General features: G+C 42.4%; 14 non-coding genes across 14 annotated transcripts; all 14 read left to right on the top strand.

Moving 5' to 3' along the window:
- The first annotated feature begins 451 nt into the window (after window positions 1-451).
- On the top strand, window positions 452-665 carry LOC149432573 (small nucleolar RNA U3). The gene has a single exon (XR_016309068.1). It is a non-coding gene; the product is annotated as a small nucleolar RNA U3 (small nucleolar RNA).
- A 725-nt stretch (window positions 666-1,390) lies between these two features.
- On the top strand, window positions 1,391-1,604 carry LOC149432572 (small nucleolar RNA U3). The gene has a single exon (XR_016309110.1). It is a non-coding gene; the product is annotated as a small nucleolar RNA U3 (small nucleolar RNA).
- A 725-nt stretch (window positions 1,605-2,329) lies between these two features.
- On the top strand, window positions 2,330-2,543 carry LOC149432571 (small nucleolar RNA U3). The gene has a single exon (XR_016309109.1). It is a non-coding gene; the product is annotated as a small nucleolar RNA U3 (small nucleolar RNA).
- Window positions 2,544-3,268: 725 nt separating this feature from the next.
- Window positions 3,269-3,482, top strand: LOC149432570 (small nucleolar RNA U3). Its single transcript, XR_016309064.1, has one exon. It is a non-coding gene; the product is annotated as a small nucleolar RNA U3 (small nucleolar RNA).
- A 725-nt stretch (window positions 3,483-4,207) lies between these two features.
- On the top strand, window positions 4,208-4,421 carry LOC149432569 (small nucleolar RNA U3). Its single transcript, XR_016309073.1, has one exon. It is a non-coding gene; the product is annotated as a small nucleolar RNA U3 (small nucleolar RNA).
- Window positions 4,422-5,146: 725 nt separating this feature from the next.
- Window positions 5,147-5,360, top strand: LOC149432568 (small nucleolar RNA U3). Its single transcript, XR_016309027.1, has one exon. It is a non-coding gene; the product is annotated as a small nucleolar RNA U3 (small nucleolar RNA).
- A 725-nt stretch (window positions 5,361-6,085) lies between these two features.
- On the top strand, window positions 6,086-6,299 carry LOC149432567 (small nucleolar RNA U3). Its single transcript, XR_016308999.1, has one exon. It is a non-coding gene; the product is annotated as a small nucleolar RNA U3 (small nucleolar RNA).
- Window positions 6,300-7,024: 725 nt separating this feature from the next.
- On the top strand, window positions 7,025-7,238 carry LOC149432566 (small nucleolar RNA U3). The gene has a single exon (XR_016309077.1). It is a non-coding gene; the product is annotated as a small nucleolar RNA U3 (small nucleolar RNA).
- Window positions 7,239-7,963: 725 nt separating this feature from the next.
- Window positions 7,964-8,177, top strand: LOC149432565 (small nucleolar RNA U3). Its single transcript, XR_016309059.1, has one exon. It is a non-coding gene; the product is annotated as a small nucleolar RNA U3 (small nucleolar RNA).
- A 725-nt stretch (window positions 8,178-8,902) lies between these two features.
- On the top strand, window positions 8,903-9,116 carry LOC149432564 (small nucleolar RNA U3). Its single transcript, XR_016309032.1, has one exon. It is a non-coding gene; the product is annotated as a small nucleolar RNA U3 (small nucleolar RNA).
- Window positions 9,117-9,841: 725 nt separating this feature from the next.
- LOC149432563 (small nucleolar RNA U3) lies at window positions 9,842-10,055 on the top strand. Its single transcript, XR_016309108.1, has one exon. It is a non-coding gene; the product is annotated as a small nucleolar RNA U3 (small nucleolar RNA).
- Window positions 10,056-10,780: 725 nt separating this feature from the next.
- LOC149432562 (small nucleolar RNA U3) lies at window positions 10,781-10,994 on the top strand. Its single transcript, XR_016309048.1, has one exon. It is a non-coding gene; the product is annotated as a small nucleolar RNA U3 (small nucleolar RNA).
- Window positions 10,995-11,719: 725 nt separating this feature from the next.
- Window positions 11,720-11,933, top strand: LOC149432561 (small nucleolar RNA U3). The gene has a single exon (XR_016309016.1). It is a non-coding gene; the product is annotated as a small nucleolar RNA U3 (small nucleolar RNA).
- A 725-nt stretch (window positions 11,934-12,658) lies between these two features.
- On the top strand, window positions 12,659-12,872 carry LOC149432560 (small nucleolar RNA U3). The gene has a single exon (XR_016309015.1). It is a non-coding gene; the product is annotated as a small nucleolar RNA U3 (small nucleolar RNA).
- Window positions 12,873-13,378: the final 506 nt, after the last annotated feature.

Genomic DNA, 13,378 nt, shown 5'->3' with positions numbered 1-13,378 from the left:
GGAACTCAAAGAAAGATGCGGGGGTTTTCTATGTTCGAAATACCAAGAAAACATTGTCCGCACTGAGAAACCAGGCTTTTGGAACCAAAGGAAACTTGCCAGAGCATTACATTTTGAAAGGAGGTGAAAACAAAAATACGCCATCTGTGTTGTAGTCTCGCCAGTGACCGCTCTGAACAAGACTGTGAGGTGCTTTTCAATCTTTGCTCGGGTTACCAAAAGGATGTCTGAAAATCAAAGTAGCCAATGAAGGGTGTTAATCAATTTGATGGTTTGAGAGAAAAGAATTGCAATATTCTTTTTCTTTCGAATAGGACTTGGGCAAACAGGCCTCTTAAGAATTGCTACTTGATTTGTACAAATAGTTTACATTAGAGCTTGACAAACATGTTCACCATTTGTTGAAGGAATAGAACCTAAGGTGTTGCCGAAATCTTTGACGTGTCCTGGCAAGACGATACTTTCAGGGGTCATTTCTGTAGGAGCCGATGGGAGAAATGTGCTCGAAAGTGTCCAAACTCACTGTCCACGATGATGATTTGTAGGGCTCTCCTCTCATTAGGACTCCTGTTGTAGTGCTGCTCTATGCAGTTGCTGCCACCATTGGATGACTTGGTCATCTTTCTAGATGGGAAGATGGCAGGAGAGAGCTCATTCAGAGTGGTTCCTTCAGTGCTTTGTAGGAAGACTTAGAGTCTTCTTTTGTTTGCAAGACAGCTGAGTTTCCAAGCTTGTGCTTTACTCCAAACTATCAACGAGGCTTGCCTTTTTCTACCAATTGCTTCGATGGAAAAGTTCAAACCAATTGACACGATTATTGTTTGTAAGAAGAAAAAAAGAATAGGCTGGATTACTGATAGGGCGAGAGGCAGTCACCTGCCAATGTTTCTTCTTTAGCTCCCGCCTTAGGAAGAAATGCCAGATGGAAACAACGCTCATGGAACTCAAAGAAAGATGCGGGGGTTTTCTATGTTCGAAAGACCAAGAAAACATTGTCCGCACTGAGAAACCAGGCTTTTGGAACCAAAGGAAACTTGCCAGAGCATTACGTTTTGAAAAGAGGTGAAAACAAAAATACGCCATCTGTGTTGTAGTCTTGCCAGTGACCGCTCTGAACAAGACTGTGAGGTGCTTTTCAATCTTTGCTCGGGTTACCAAAAGGATGTCTGAAAATCAAAGTAGCCAATGAAGGGTGTTAATCAATTTGATGGTTTGAGAGAAAAGAATTGCAATATTCTTTTTCTTTCGAATAGGACTTGGGCAAACAGGCCTCTTAAGAATTGCTACTTGATTTGTACAAATAGTTTACATTAGAGCTTGACAAACATGTTCACCATTTGTTGAAGGAATAGAACCTAAGGTGTTGCCGAAATCTTTGACGTGTCCTGGCAAGACGATACTTTCAGGGATCATTTCTGTAGGAGCCGATGGGAGAAATGTGCTCGAAAGTGGCCAAACTCACTGTCCACGATGATGATTTGTAGGGCTCTCCTCTCATTAGGACTCCTGTTGTAGTGCTGCTCTATGCAGTTGCTGCCACCATTGGATGACTTGGTCATCTTTCTAGATGGGAAGATGGCAGGAGAGAGCTCATTCAGAGTGGTTCCTTCAGTGCTTTGTAGGAAGACTTAGAGTCTTCTTTTGTTTGCAAGACAGCTGAGTTTCTAAGCTTGTGCTTTACTCCAAACTATCAACGAGGCTTGCCTTTTTCTACCAATTGCTTCGATGGAAAAGTTCAAACCAATTGACACGATTATTGTTTGTAAGAAGAAAAAAAGAATTGGCTGGATTACTGATAGGGCGAGAGGCAGTCACCTGCCAATGTTTCTTCTTTAGCTCCCGCCTTAGGAAGAAATGCCAGATGGAAACAACGCTCATGGAACTCAAAGAAAGATGCGGGGGTTTTCTATGTTCGAAAGACCAAGAAAACATTGTCCGCACTGAGAAACCAGGCTTTTGGAACCAAAGGAAACTTGCCAGAGCATTACGTTTTGAAAAGAGGTGAAAACAAAAATACGCCATCTGTGTTGTAGTCTCGCCAGTGACCGCTCTGAACAAGACTGTGAGGTGCTTTTCAATCTTTGCTCGGGTTACCAAAAGGATGTCTGAAAATCAAAGTAGCCAATGAAGGGTGTTAATCAATTTGATGGTTTGAGAGAAAAGAATTGCAATATTCTTTTTCTTTCGAATAGGACTTGGGCAAACAGGCCTCTTAAGAATTGCTACTTGATTTGTACAAATAGTTTACATTAGAGCTTGACAAACATGTTCACCATTTGTTGAAGGAATAGAACCTAAGGTGTTGCCGAAATCTTTGACGTGTCCTGGCAAGACGATACTTTCAGGGATCATTTCTGTAGGAGCCGATGGGAGAAATGTGCTCGAAAGTGGCCAAACTCACTGTCCACGATGATGATTTGTAGGGCTCTCCTCTCATTAGGACTCCTGTTGTAGTGCTGCTCTATGCAGTTGCTGCCACCATTGGATGACTTGGTCATCTTTCTAGATGGGAAGATGGCAGGAGAGAGCTCATTCAGAGTGGTTCCTTCAGTGCTTTGTAGGAAGACTTAGAGTCTTCTTTTGTTTGCAAGACAGCTGAGTTTCCAAGCTTGTGCTTTACTCCAAACTATCAACGAGGCTTGCCTTTTTCTACCAATTGCTTCGATGGAAAAGTTCAAACCAATTGACACGATTATTGTTTGTAAGAAGAAAAAAAGAATTGGCTGGATTACTGATAGGGCGAGAGGCAGTCACCTGCCAATGTTTCTTCTTTAGCTCCCGCCTTAGGAAGAAATGCCAGATGGAAACAACGCTCATGGAACTCAAAGAAAGATGCGGGGGTTTTCTATGTTCGAAAGACCAAGAAAACATTGTCCGCACTGAGAAACCAGGCTTTTGGAACCAAAGGAAACTTGCCAGAGCATTACGTTTTGAAAAGAGGTGAAAACAAAAATACGCCATCTGTGTTGTAGTCTCGCCAGTGACCGCTCTGAACAAGACTGTGAGGTGCTTTTCAATCTTTGCTCGGGTTACCAAAAGGATGTCTGAAAATCAAAGTAGCCAATGAAGGGTGTTAATCAATTTGATGGTTTGAGAGAAAAGAATTGCAATATTCTTTTTCTTTCGAATAGGACTTGGGCAAACAGGCCTCTTAAGAATTGCTACTTGATTTGTACAAATAGTTTACATTAGAGCTTGACAAACATGTTCACCATTTGTTGAAGGAATAGAACCTAAGGTGTTGCCGAAATCTTTGACGTGTCCTGGCAAGACGATACTTTCAGGGATCATTTCTGTAGGAGCCCATGGGAGAAATGTGCTCGAAAGTGGCCAAACTCACTGTCCACGATGATGATTTGTAGGGCTCTCCTCTCATTAGGACTCCTGTTGTAGTGCTGCTCTATGCAGTTGCTGCCGCCATTGGATGACTTGGTCATCTTTCTAGATGGGAAGATGGCAGGAGAGAGCTCATTCAGAGTGGTTCCTTCAGTGCTTTGTAGGAAGACTTAGAGTCTTCTTTTGTTTGCAAGACAGCTGAGTTTCCAAGCTTGTGCTTTACTCCAAACTATCAACGAGGCTTGCCTTTTTCTACCAATTGCTTCGATGGAAAAGTTCAAACCAATTGACACGATTATTGTTTGTAAGAAGAAAAAAAGAATTGGCTGGATTACTGATAGGGCGAGAGGCAGTCACCTGCCAATGTTTCTTCTTTAGCTCCCGCCTTAGGAAGAAATGCCAGATGGAAACAACGCTCATGGAACTCAAAGAAAGATGCGGGGGTTTTCTATGTTCGAAAGACCAAGAAAACATTGTCCGCACTGAGAAACCAGGCTTTTGGAACCAAAGGAAACTTGCCAGAGCATTACGTTTTGAAAAGAGGTGAAAACAAAAATACGCCATCTGTGTTGTAGTCTCGCCAGTGACCGCTCTGAACAAGACTGTGAGGTGCTTTTCAATCTTTGCTCGGGTTACCAAAAGGATGTCTGAAAATCAAAGTAGCCAATGAAGGGTGTTAATCAATTTGATGGTTTGAGAGAAAAGAATTGCAATATTCTTTTTCTTTCGAATAGGACTTGGGCAAACAGGCCTCTTAAGAATTGCTACTTGATTTGTACAAATAGTTTACATTAGAGCTTGACAAACATGTTCACCATTTGTTGAAGGAATAGAACCTAAGGTGTTGCCGAAATCTTTGACATGTCCTGGCAAGACGATACTTTCAGGAATCATTTCTGTAGGAGCCGATGGGAGAAATGTGCTCGAAAGTGTCCAAACTCACTGTCCACGATGATGATTTGTAGGGCTCTCCTCTCATTAGGGCTCCTGTTGTAGTGCTGCTCTATGCAGTTGCTGCCACCATTGGATGACTTGGTCATCTTTCTAGATGGGAAGATGGCAGGAGAGAGCTCATTCAGAGTGGTTCCTTCAGTGCTTTGTAGGAAGACTTAGAGTCTTCTTTTGTTTGCAAGACAGCTGAGTTTCCAAGCTTGTGCTTTACTCCAAACTATCAACGAGGCTTGCCTTTTTCTACCAATTGCTTCGATGGAAAAGTTCAAACCAATTGACACGATTATTGTTTGTAAGAAGAAAAAAAGAATTGGCTGGATTACTGATAGGGCGAGAGGCAGTCACCTGCCAATGTTTCTTCTTTAGCTCCCGCCTTAGGAAGAAATGCCAGATGGAAACAACGCTCATGGAACTCAAAGAAAGATGCGGGGGTTTTCTATGTTCGAAAGACCAAGAAAACATTGTCCGCACTGAGAAACCAGGCTTTTGGAACCAAAGGAAACTTGCCAGAGCATTACGTTTTGAAAAGAGGTGAAAACAAAAATACGCCATCTGTGTTGTAGTCTCGCCAGTGACCGCTCTGAACAAGACTGTGAGGTGCTTTTCAATCTTTGCTCGGGTTACCAAAAGGATGTCTGAAAATCAAAGTAGCCAATGAAGGGTGTTAATCAATTTGATGGTTTGAGAGAAAAGAATTGCAATATTCTTTTTCTTTCGAATAGGACTTGGGCAAACAGGCCTCTTAAGAATTGCTACTTGATTTGTACAAATAGTTTACATTAGAGCTTGACAAACATGTTCACCATTTGTTGAAGGAATAGAACCTAAGGTGTTGCCGAAATCTTTGACGTGTCCTGGCAAGACGATACTTTCAGGGATCATTTCTGTAGGAGCCGATGGGAGAAATGTGCTTGAAAGTGTCCAAACTCACTGTCCACGATGATGATTTGTAGGGCTCTCCTCTCATTAGGACTCCTGTTGTAGTGCTGCTCTATGCAGTTGCTGCCACCATTGGATGACTTGGTCATCTTTCTAGATGGGAAGATGGCAGGAGAGAGCTCATTCAGAGTGGTTCCTTCAGTGCTTTGTAGGAAGACTTAGAGTCTTCTTTTGTTTGCAAGACAGCTGAGTTTCCAAGCTTGTGCTTTACTCCAAACTATCAACGAGGCTTGCCTTTTTCTACCAATTGCTTCGATGGAAAAGTTCAAACCAATTGACACGATTATTGTTTGTAAGAAGAAAAAAAGAATTGGCTGGATTACTGATAGGGCGAGAGGCAGTCACCTGCCAATGTTTCTTCTTTAGCTCCCGCCTTAGGAAGAAATGCCAGATGGAAACAACGCTCATGGAACTCAAAGAAAGATGCGGGGGTTTTCTATGTTCGAAAGACCAAGAAAACATTGTCCGCACTGAGAAACCAGGCTTTTGGAACCAAAGGAAACTTGCCAGAGCATTACGTTTTGAAAAGAGGTGAAAACAAAAATACGCCATCTGTGTTGTAGTCTCGCCAGTGACCGCTCTGAACAAGACTGTGAGGTGCTTTTCAATCTTTGCTCGGGTTACCAAAAGGATGTCTGAAAATCAAAGTAGCCAATGAAGGGTGTTAATCAATTTGATGGTTTGAGAGAAAAGAATTGCAATATTCTTTTTCTTTCGAATAGGACTTGGGCAAACAGGCCTCTTAAGAATTGCTACTTGATTTGTACAAATAGTTTACATTAGAGCTTGACAAACATGTTCACCATTTGTTGAAGGAATAGAACCTAAGGTGTTGCCGAAATCTTTGACGTGTCCTGGCAAGACGATACTTTCAGGGATCATTTCTGTAGGAGCTGATGGGAGAAATGTGCTCGAAAGTGTCCAAACTCACTGTCCACGATGATGATTTGTAGGGCTCTCCTCTCATTAGGACTCCTGTTGTAGTACTGCTCTATGCAGTTGCTGCCACCATTGGATGACTTGGTCATCTTTCTAGATGGGAAGATGGCAGGAGAGAGCTCATTCAGAGTGGTTCCTTCAGTGCTTTGTAGGAAGACTTAGAGTCTTCTTTTGTTTGCAAGACAGCTGAGTTTCCAAGCTTGTGCTTTACTCCAAACTATCAACGAGGCTTGCCTTTTTCTACCAATTGCTTTGATGGAAAAGTTCAAACCAATTGACACGATTATTGTTTGTAAGAAGAAAAAAAGAATTGGCTGGATTACTGATAGGGCGAGAGGCAGTCACCTGCCAATGTTTCTTCTTTAGCTCCCGCCTTAGGAAGAAATGCCAGATGGAAACAACGCTCATGGAACTCAAAGAAAGATGCGGGGGTTTTCTATGTTCGAAAGACCAAGAAAACATTGTCCGCACTGAGAAACCAGGCTTTTGGAACCAAAGGAAACTTGCCAGAGCATTACGTTTTGAAAAGAGGTGAAAACAAAAATACGCCATCTGTGTTGTAGTCTCGCCAGTGACCGCTCTGAACAAGACTGTGAGGTGCTTTTCAATCTTTGCTCGGGTTACCAAAAGGATGTCTGAAAATCAAAGTAGCCAATGAAGGGTGTTAATCAATTTGATGGTTTGAGAGAAAAGAATTGCAATATTCTTTTTCTTTCGAATAGGACTTGGGCAAACAGGCCTCTTAAGAATTGCTACTTGATTTGTACAAATAGTTTACATTAGAGCTTGACAAACATGTTCACCATTTGTTGAAGGAATAGAACCTAAGGTGTTGCCGAAATCTTTGACGTGTCCTGGCAAGACGATACTTTCAGGGATCATTTCTGTAGGAGCCGATGGGAGAAATGTGCTTGAAAGTGTCCAAACTCACTGTCCACGATGATGATTTGTAGGGCTCTACTCTCATTAGGACTCCTGTTGTAGTGCTGCTCTATGCAGTTGCTGCCACCATTGGATGACTTGGTCATCTTTCTAGATGGGAAGATGGCAGGAGAGAGCTCATTCAGAGTGGTTCCTTCAGTGCTTTGTAGGAAGACTTAGAGTCTTCTTTTGTTTGCAAGACAGCTGAGTTTCCAAGCTTGTGCTTTACTCCAAACTATCAACGAGGCTTGCCTTTTTCTACCAATTGCTTCGATGGAAAAGTTCAAACCAATTGACACGATTATTGTTTGTAAGAAGAAAAAAAGAATTGGCTGGATTACTGATAGGGCGAGAGGCAGTCACCTGCCAATGTTTCTTCTTTAGCTCCCGCCTTAGGAAGAAATGCCAGATGGAAACAACGCTCATGGAACTCAAAGAAAGATGCGGGGGTTTTCTATGTTCGAAAGACCAAGAAAACATTGTCCGCACTGAGAAACCAGGCTTTTGGAACCAAAGGAAACTTGCCAGAGCATTACGTTTTGAAAAGAGGTGAAAACAAAAATACGCCATCTGTGTTGTAGTCTCGCCAGTGACCGCTCTGAACAAGACTGTGAGGTGCTTTTCAATCTTTGCTCGGGTTACCAAAAGGATGTCTGAAAATCAAAGTAGCCAATGAAGGGTGTTAATCAATTTGATGGTTTGAGAGAAAAGAATTGCAATATTCTTTTTCTTTCGAATAGGACTTGGGCAAACAGGCCTCTTAAGAATTGCTACTTGATTTGTACAAATAGTTTACATTAGAGCTTGACAAACATGTTCACCATTTGTTGAAGGAATAGAACCTAAGGTGTTGCCGAAATCTTTGACGTGTCCTGGCAAGACGATACTTTCAGGGATCATTTCTGTAGGAGCCGATGGGAGAAATGTGCTTGAAAGTGGCCAAACTCACTGTCCACGATGATGATTTGTAGGGCTCTTCTCTCATTAGGACTCCTGTTGTAGTGCTGCCCTATGCAGTTGCTGCCACCATTGGATGACTTGGTCATCTTTCTAGATGGGAAGATGGCAGGAGAGAGCTCATTCAGAGTGGTTCCTTCAGTGCTTTGTAGGAAGACTTAGAGTCTTCTTTTGTTTGCAAGACAGCTGAGTTTCCAAGCTTGTGCTTTACTCCAAACTATCAACGAGGCTTGCCTTTTTCTACCAATTGCTTCGATGGAAAAGTTCAAACCAATTGACACGATTATTGTTTGTAAGAAGAAAAAAAGAATTGGCTGGATTACTGATAGGGCGAGAGGCAGTCACCTGCCAATGTTTCTTCTTTAGCTCCCGCCTTAGGAAGAAATGCCAGATGGAAACAACGCTCATGGAACTCAAAGAAAGATGCGGGGGTTTTCTATGTTCGAAAGACCAAGAAAACATTGTCCGCACTGAGAAACCAGGCTTTTGGAACCAAAGGAAACTTGCCAGAGCATTACGTTTTGAAAAGAGGTGAAAACAAAAATACGCCATCTGTGTTGTAGTCTCGCCAGTGACCGCTCTGAACAAGACTGTGAGGTGCTCTTCAATCTTTGCTCGGGTTACCAAAAGGATGTCTGAAAATCAAAGTAGCCAATGAAGGGTGTTAATCAATTTGATGGTTTGAGAGAAAAGAATTGCAATATTCTTTTTCTTTCGAATAGGACTTGGGCAAACAGGCCTCTTAAGAATTGCTACTTGATTTGTACAAATAGTTTACATTAGAGCTTGACAAACATGTTCACCATTTGTTGAAGGAATAGAACCTAAGGTGTTGCCGAAATCTTTGACGTGTCCTGGCAAGACGATACTTTCAGGGATCATTTCTGTAGGAGCCGATGGGAGAAATGTGCTCGAAAGTGTCCAAACTCACTGTCCACGATGATGATTTGTAGGGCTCTCCTCTCATTAGGACTCCTGTTGTAGTACTGCTCTATGCAGTTGCTGCCACCATTGGATGACTTGGTCATCTTTCTAGATGGGAAGATGGCAGGAGAGAGCTCATTCAGAGTGGTTCCTTCAGTGCTTTGTAGGAAGACTTAGAGTCTTCTTTTGTTTGCAAGACAGCTGAGTTTCCAAGCTTGTGCTTTACTCCAAACTATCAACGAGGCTTGCCTTTTTCTACCAATTGCTTCGATGGAAAAGTTCAAACCAATTGACACGATTATTGTTTGTAAGAAGAAAAAAAGAATTGGCTGGATTACTGATAGGGCGAGAGGCAGTCACCTGCCAATGTTTCTTCTTTAGCTCCCGCCTTAGGAAGAAATGCCAGATGGAAACAACGCTCATGGAACTCAAAGAAAGATGCGGGGGTTTTCTATGTTCGAAAGACCAAGAAAACATTGTCCGCACTGAGAAACCAGGCTTTTGGAACCAAAGGAAACTTGCCAGAGCATTACGTTTTGAAAAGAGGTGAAAACAAAAATACGCCATCTGTGTTGTAGTCTCGCCAGTGACCGCTCTGAACAAGACTGTGAGGTGCTTTTCAATCTTTGCTCGGGTTACCAAAAGGATGTCTGAAAATCAAAGTAGCCAATGAAGGGTGTTAATCAATTTGATGGTTTGAGAGAAAAGAATTGCAATATTCTTTTTCTTTCGAATAGGACTTGGGCAAACAGGCCTCTTAAGAATTGCTACTTGATTTGTACAAATAGTTTACATTAGAGCTTGACAAACATGTTCACCATTTGTTGAAGGAATAGAACCTAAGGTGTTGCCGAAATCTTTGACGTGTCCTGGCAAGACGATACTTTCAGGGATCATTTCTGTAGGAGCCGATGGGAGAAATGTGCTCGAAAGTGGCCAAACTCACTGTCCACGATGATGATTTGTAGGGCTCTCCTCTCATTAGGACTCCTGTTGTAGTGCTGCTCTATGCAGTTGCTGCCACCATTGGATGACTTGGTCATCTTTCTAGATGGGAAGATGGCAGGAGAGAGCTCATTCAGAGTGGTTCCTTCAGTGCTTTGTAGGAAGACTTAGAGTCTTCTTTTGTTTGCAAGACAGCTGAGTTTCCAAGCTTGTGCTTTACTCCAAACTATCAACGAGGCTTGCCTTTTTCTACCAATTGCTTCGATGGAAAAGTTCAAACCAATTGACACGATTATTGTTTGTAAGAAGAAAAAAAGAATTGGCTGGATTACTGATAGGGCGAGAGGCAGTCACCTGCCAATGTTTCTTCTTTAGCTCCCGCCTTAGGAAGAAATGCCAGATGGAAACAACGCTCATGGAACTCAAAGAAAGATGCGGGGGTTTTCTATGTTCGAAAGACCAAGAAAACATTGTCCGCACTGAGAAACCAGGCTTTTGGAACCAAAGGAAACTTGCCAGAGCATTACGTTTTGAAAAGAGGTGAAAACAAAAATACGCCATCTGTGTTGTAGTCTCGCCAGTGACCGCTCTGAACAAGACTGTGAGGTGCTTTTCAATCTTTGCTCGGGTTACCAAAAGGATGTCTGAAAATCAAAGTAGCCAATGAAGGGTGTTAATCAATTTGATGGTTTGAGAGAAAAGAATTGCAATATTCTTTTTCTTTCGAATAGGACTTGGGCAAACAGGCCTCTTAAGAATTGCTACTTGATTTGTACAAATAGTTTACATTAGAGCTTGACAAACATGTTCACCATTTGTTGAAGGAATAGAACCTAAGGTGTTGCCGAAATCTTTGACGTGTCCTGGCAAGACGATACTTTCAGGGATCATTTCTGTAGGAGCCCATGGGAGAAATGTGCTCGAAAGTGGCCAAACTCACTGTCCACGATGATGATTTGTAGGGCTCTCCTCTCATTAGGACTCCTGTTGTAGTGCTGCTCTATGCAGTTGCTGCCACCATTGGATGACTTGGTCATCTTTCTAGATGGGAAGATGGCAGGAGAGAGCTCATTCAGAGTGGTTCCTTCAGTTCTTTGTAGGAAGACTTAGAGTCTTCTTTTGTTTTCAAGACAGCTGAGTTTCCAAGCTTGTGCTTTACTCCAAACTATCAACGAGGCTTGCCTTTTTCTACCAATTGCTTTGATGGAAAAGTTCAAACCAATTGACACGATTATTGTTTGTAAGAAGAAAAAAAGAATTGGCTGGATTACTGATAGGGCGAGAGGCAGTCACCTGCCAATGTTTCTTCTTTAGCTCCCGCCTTAGGAAGAAATGCCAGATGGAAACAACGCTCATGGAACTCAAAGAAAGATGCGGGGGTTTTCTATGTTCGAAAGACCAAGAAAACATTGTCCGCACTGAGAAACCAGGCTTTTGGAACCAAAGGAAACTTGCCAGAGCATTACGTTTTGAAAAGAGGTGAAAACAAAAATACGCCATCTGTGTTGTAGTCTCGCCAGTGACCGCTCTGAACAAGACTGTGAGGTGCTTTTCAATCTTTGCTCGGGTTACCAAAAGGATGTCTGAAAATCAAAGTAGCCAATGAAGGGTGTTAATCAATTTGATGGTTTGAGAGAAAAGAATTGCAATATTCTTTTTCTTTCGAATAGGACTTGGGCAAACAGGCCTCTTAAGAATTGCTACTTGATTTGTACAAATAGTTTACATTAGAGCTTGACAAACATGTTCACCATTTGTTGAAGGAATAGAACCTAAGGTGTTGCCGAAATCTTTGACGTGTCCTGGCAAGACGATACTTTCAGGGATCATTTCTGTAGGAGCCGATGGGAGAAATGTGCTCGAAAGTGTCCAAACTCACTGTCCACGATGATGATTTGTAGGGCTCTCCTCTCATTAGGACTCCTGTTGTAGTGCTGCTCTATGCAGTTGCTGCCACCATTGGATGACTTGGTCATCTTTCTAGATGGGAAGATGGCAGGAGAGAGCTCATTCAGAGTGGTTCCTTCAGTGCTTTGTAGGAAGACTTAGAGTCTTCTTTTGTTTGCAAGACAGCTGAGTTTCCAAGCTTGTGCTTTACTCCAAACTATCAACGAGGCTTGCCTTTTTCTACCAATTGCTTCGATGGAAAAGTTCAAACCAATTGACACGATTATTGTTTGTAAGAAGAAAAAAAGAATTGGCTGGATTACTGATAGGGCGAGAGGCAGTCACCTGTCAATGTTTCTTCTTTAGCTCCCGCCTTAGGAAGAAATGCCAGATGGAAACAACGCTCATGGAACTCAAAGAAAGATGCGGGGGTTTTCTATGTTCGAAAGACCAAGAAAACATTGTCCGCACTGAGAAACCAGGCTTTTGGAACCAAAGGAAACTTGCCAGAGCATTACGTTTTGAAAAGAGGTGAAAACAAAAATACGCCATCTGTGTTGTAGTCTCGCCAGTGACCGCTCTGAACAAGACTGTGAGGTGCTTTTCAATCTTTGCTCGGGTTACCAAAAGGATGTCTGAAAATCAAAGTAGCCAATGAAGGGTGTTAATCAATTTGATGGTTTGAGAGAAAAGAATTGCAATATTCTTTTTCTTTCGAATAGGACTTGGGCAAACAGGCCTCTTAAGAATTGCTACTTGATTTGTACAAATAGTTTACATTAGAGCTTGACAAACATGTTCACCATTTGTTGAAGGAATAGAACCTAAGGTGTTGCCGAAATCTTTGACGTGTCCTGGCAAGACGATACTTTCAGGGATCATTTCTGTAGGAGCCGATGGGAGAAATGTGCTCGAAAGTGTCCAAACTCACTGTCCACGATGATGATTTGTAGGGCTCTCCTCTCATTAGGACTCCTGTTGTAGTGCTGCTCTATGCAGTTGCTGCCACCATTGGATGACTTGGTCATCTTTCTAGATGGGAAGATGGCAGGAGAGAGCTCATTCAGAGTGGTTCCTTCAGTGCTTTGTAGGAAGACTTAGAGTCTTCTTTTGTTTGCAAGACAGCTGAGTTTCCAAGCTTGTGCTTTACTCCAAACTATCAACGAGGCTTGCCTTTTTCTACCAATTGCTTCGATGGAAAAGTTCAAACCAATTGACACGATTATTGTTTGTAAGAAGAAAAAAAGAATTGGCTGGATTACTGATAGGGCGAGAGGCAGTCACCTGCCAATGTTTCTTCTTTAGCTCCCGCCTTAGGAAGAAATGCCAGATGGAAACAACGCTCATGGAACTCAAAGAAAGATGCGGGGGTTTTCTATGTTCGAAAGACCAAGAAAACATTGTCCGCACTGAGAAACCAGGCTTTTGGAACCAAAGGAAACTTGCCAGAGCATTACGTTTTGAAAAGAGGTGAAAACAAAAATACGCCATCTGTGTTGTAGTCTCGCCAGTGACCGCTCTGAACAAGACTGTGAGGTGCTTTTCAATCTTTGCTCGGGTTACCAAAAGGATGTCTGAA

Source organism: Staurois parvus, unplaced genomic scaffold (assembly GCF_062004578.1).
Source record: "Staurois parvus isolate SC_StPar_1 unplaced genomic scaffold, SC_StPar_1.0 ptg002140l, whole genome shotgun sequence".
NCBI lineage: Eukaryota > Metazoa > Chordata > Amphibia > Anura > Ranidae > Staurois > Staurois parvus.
This window is presented reverse-complemented; position numbering and strand designations above follow the sequence as displayed.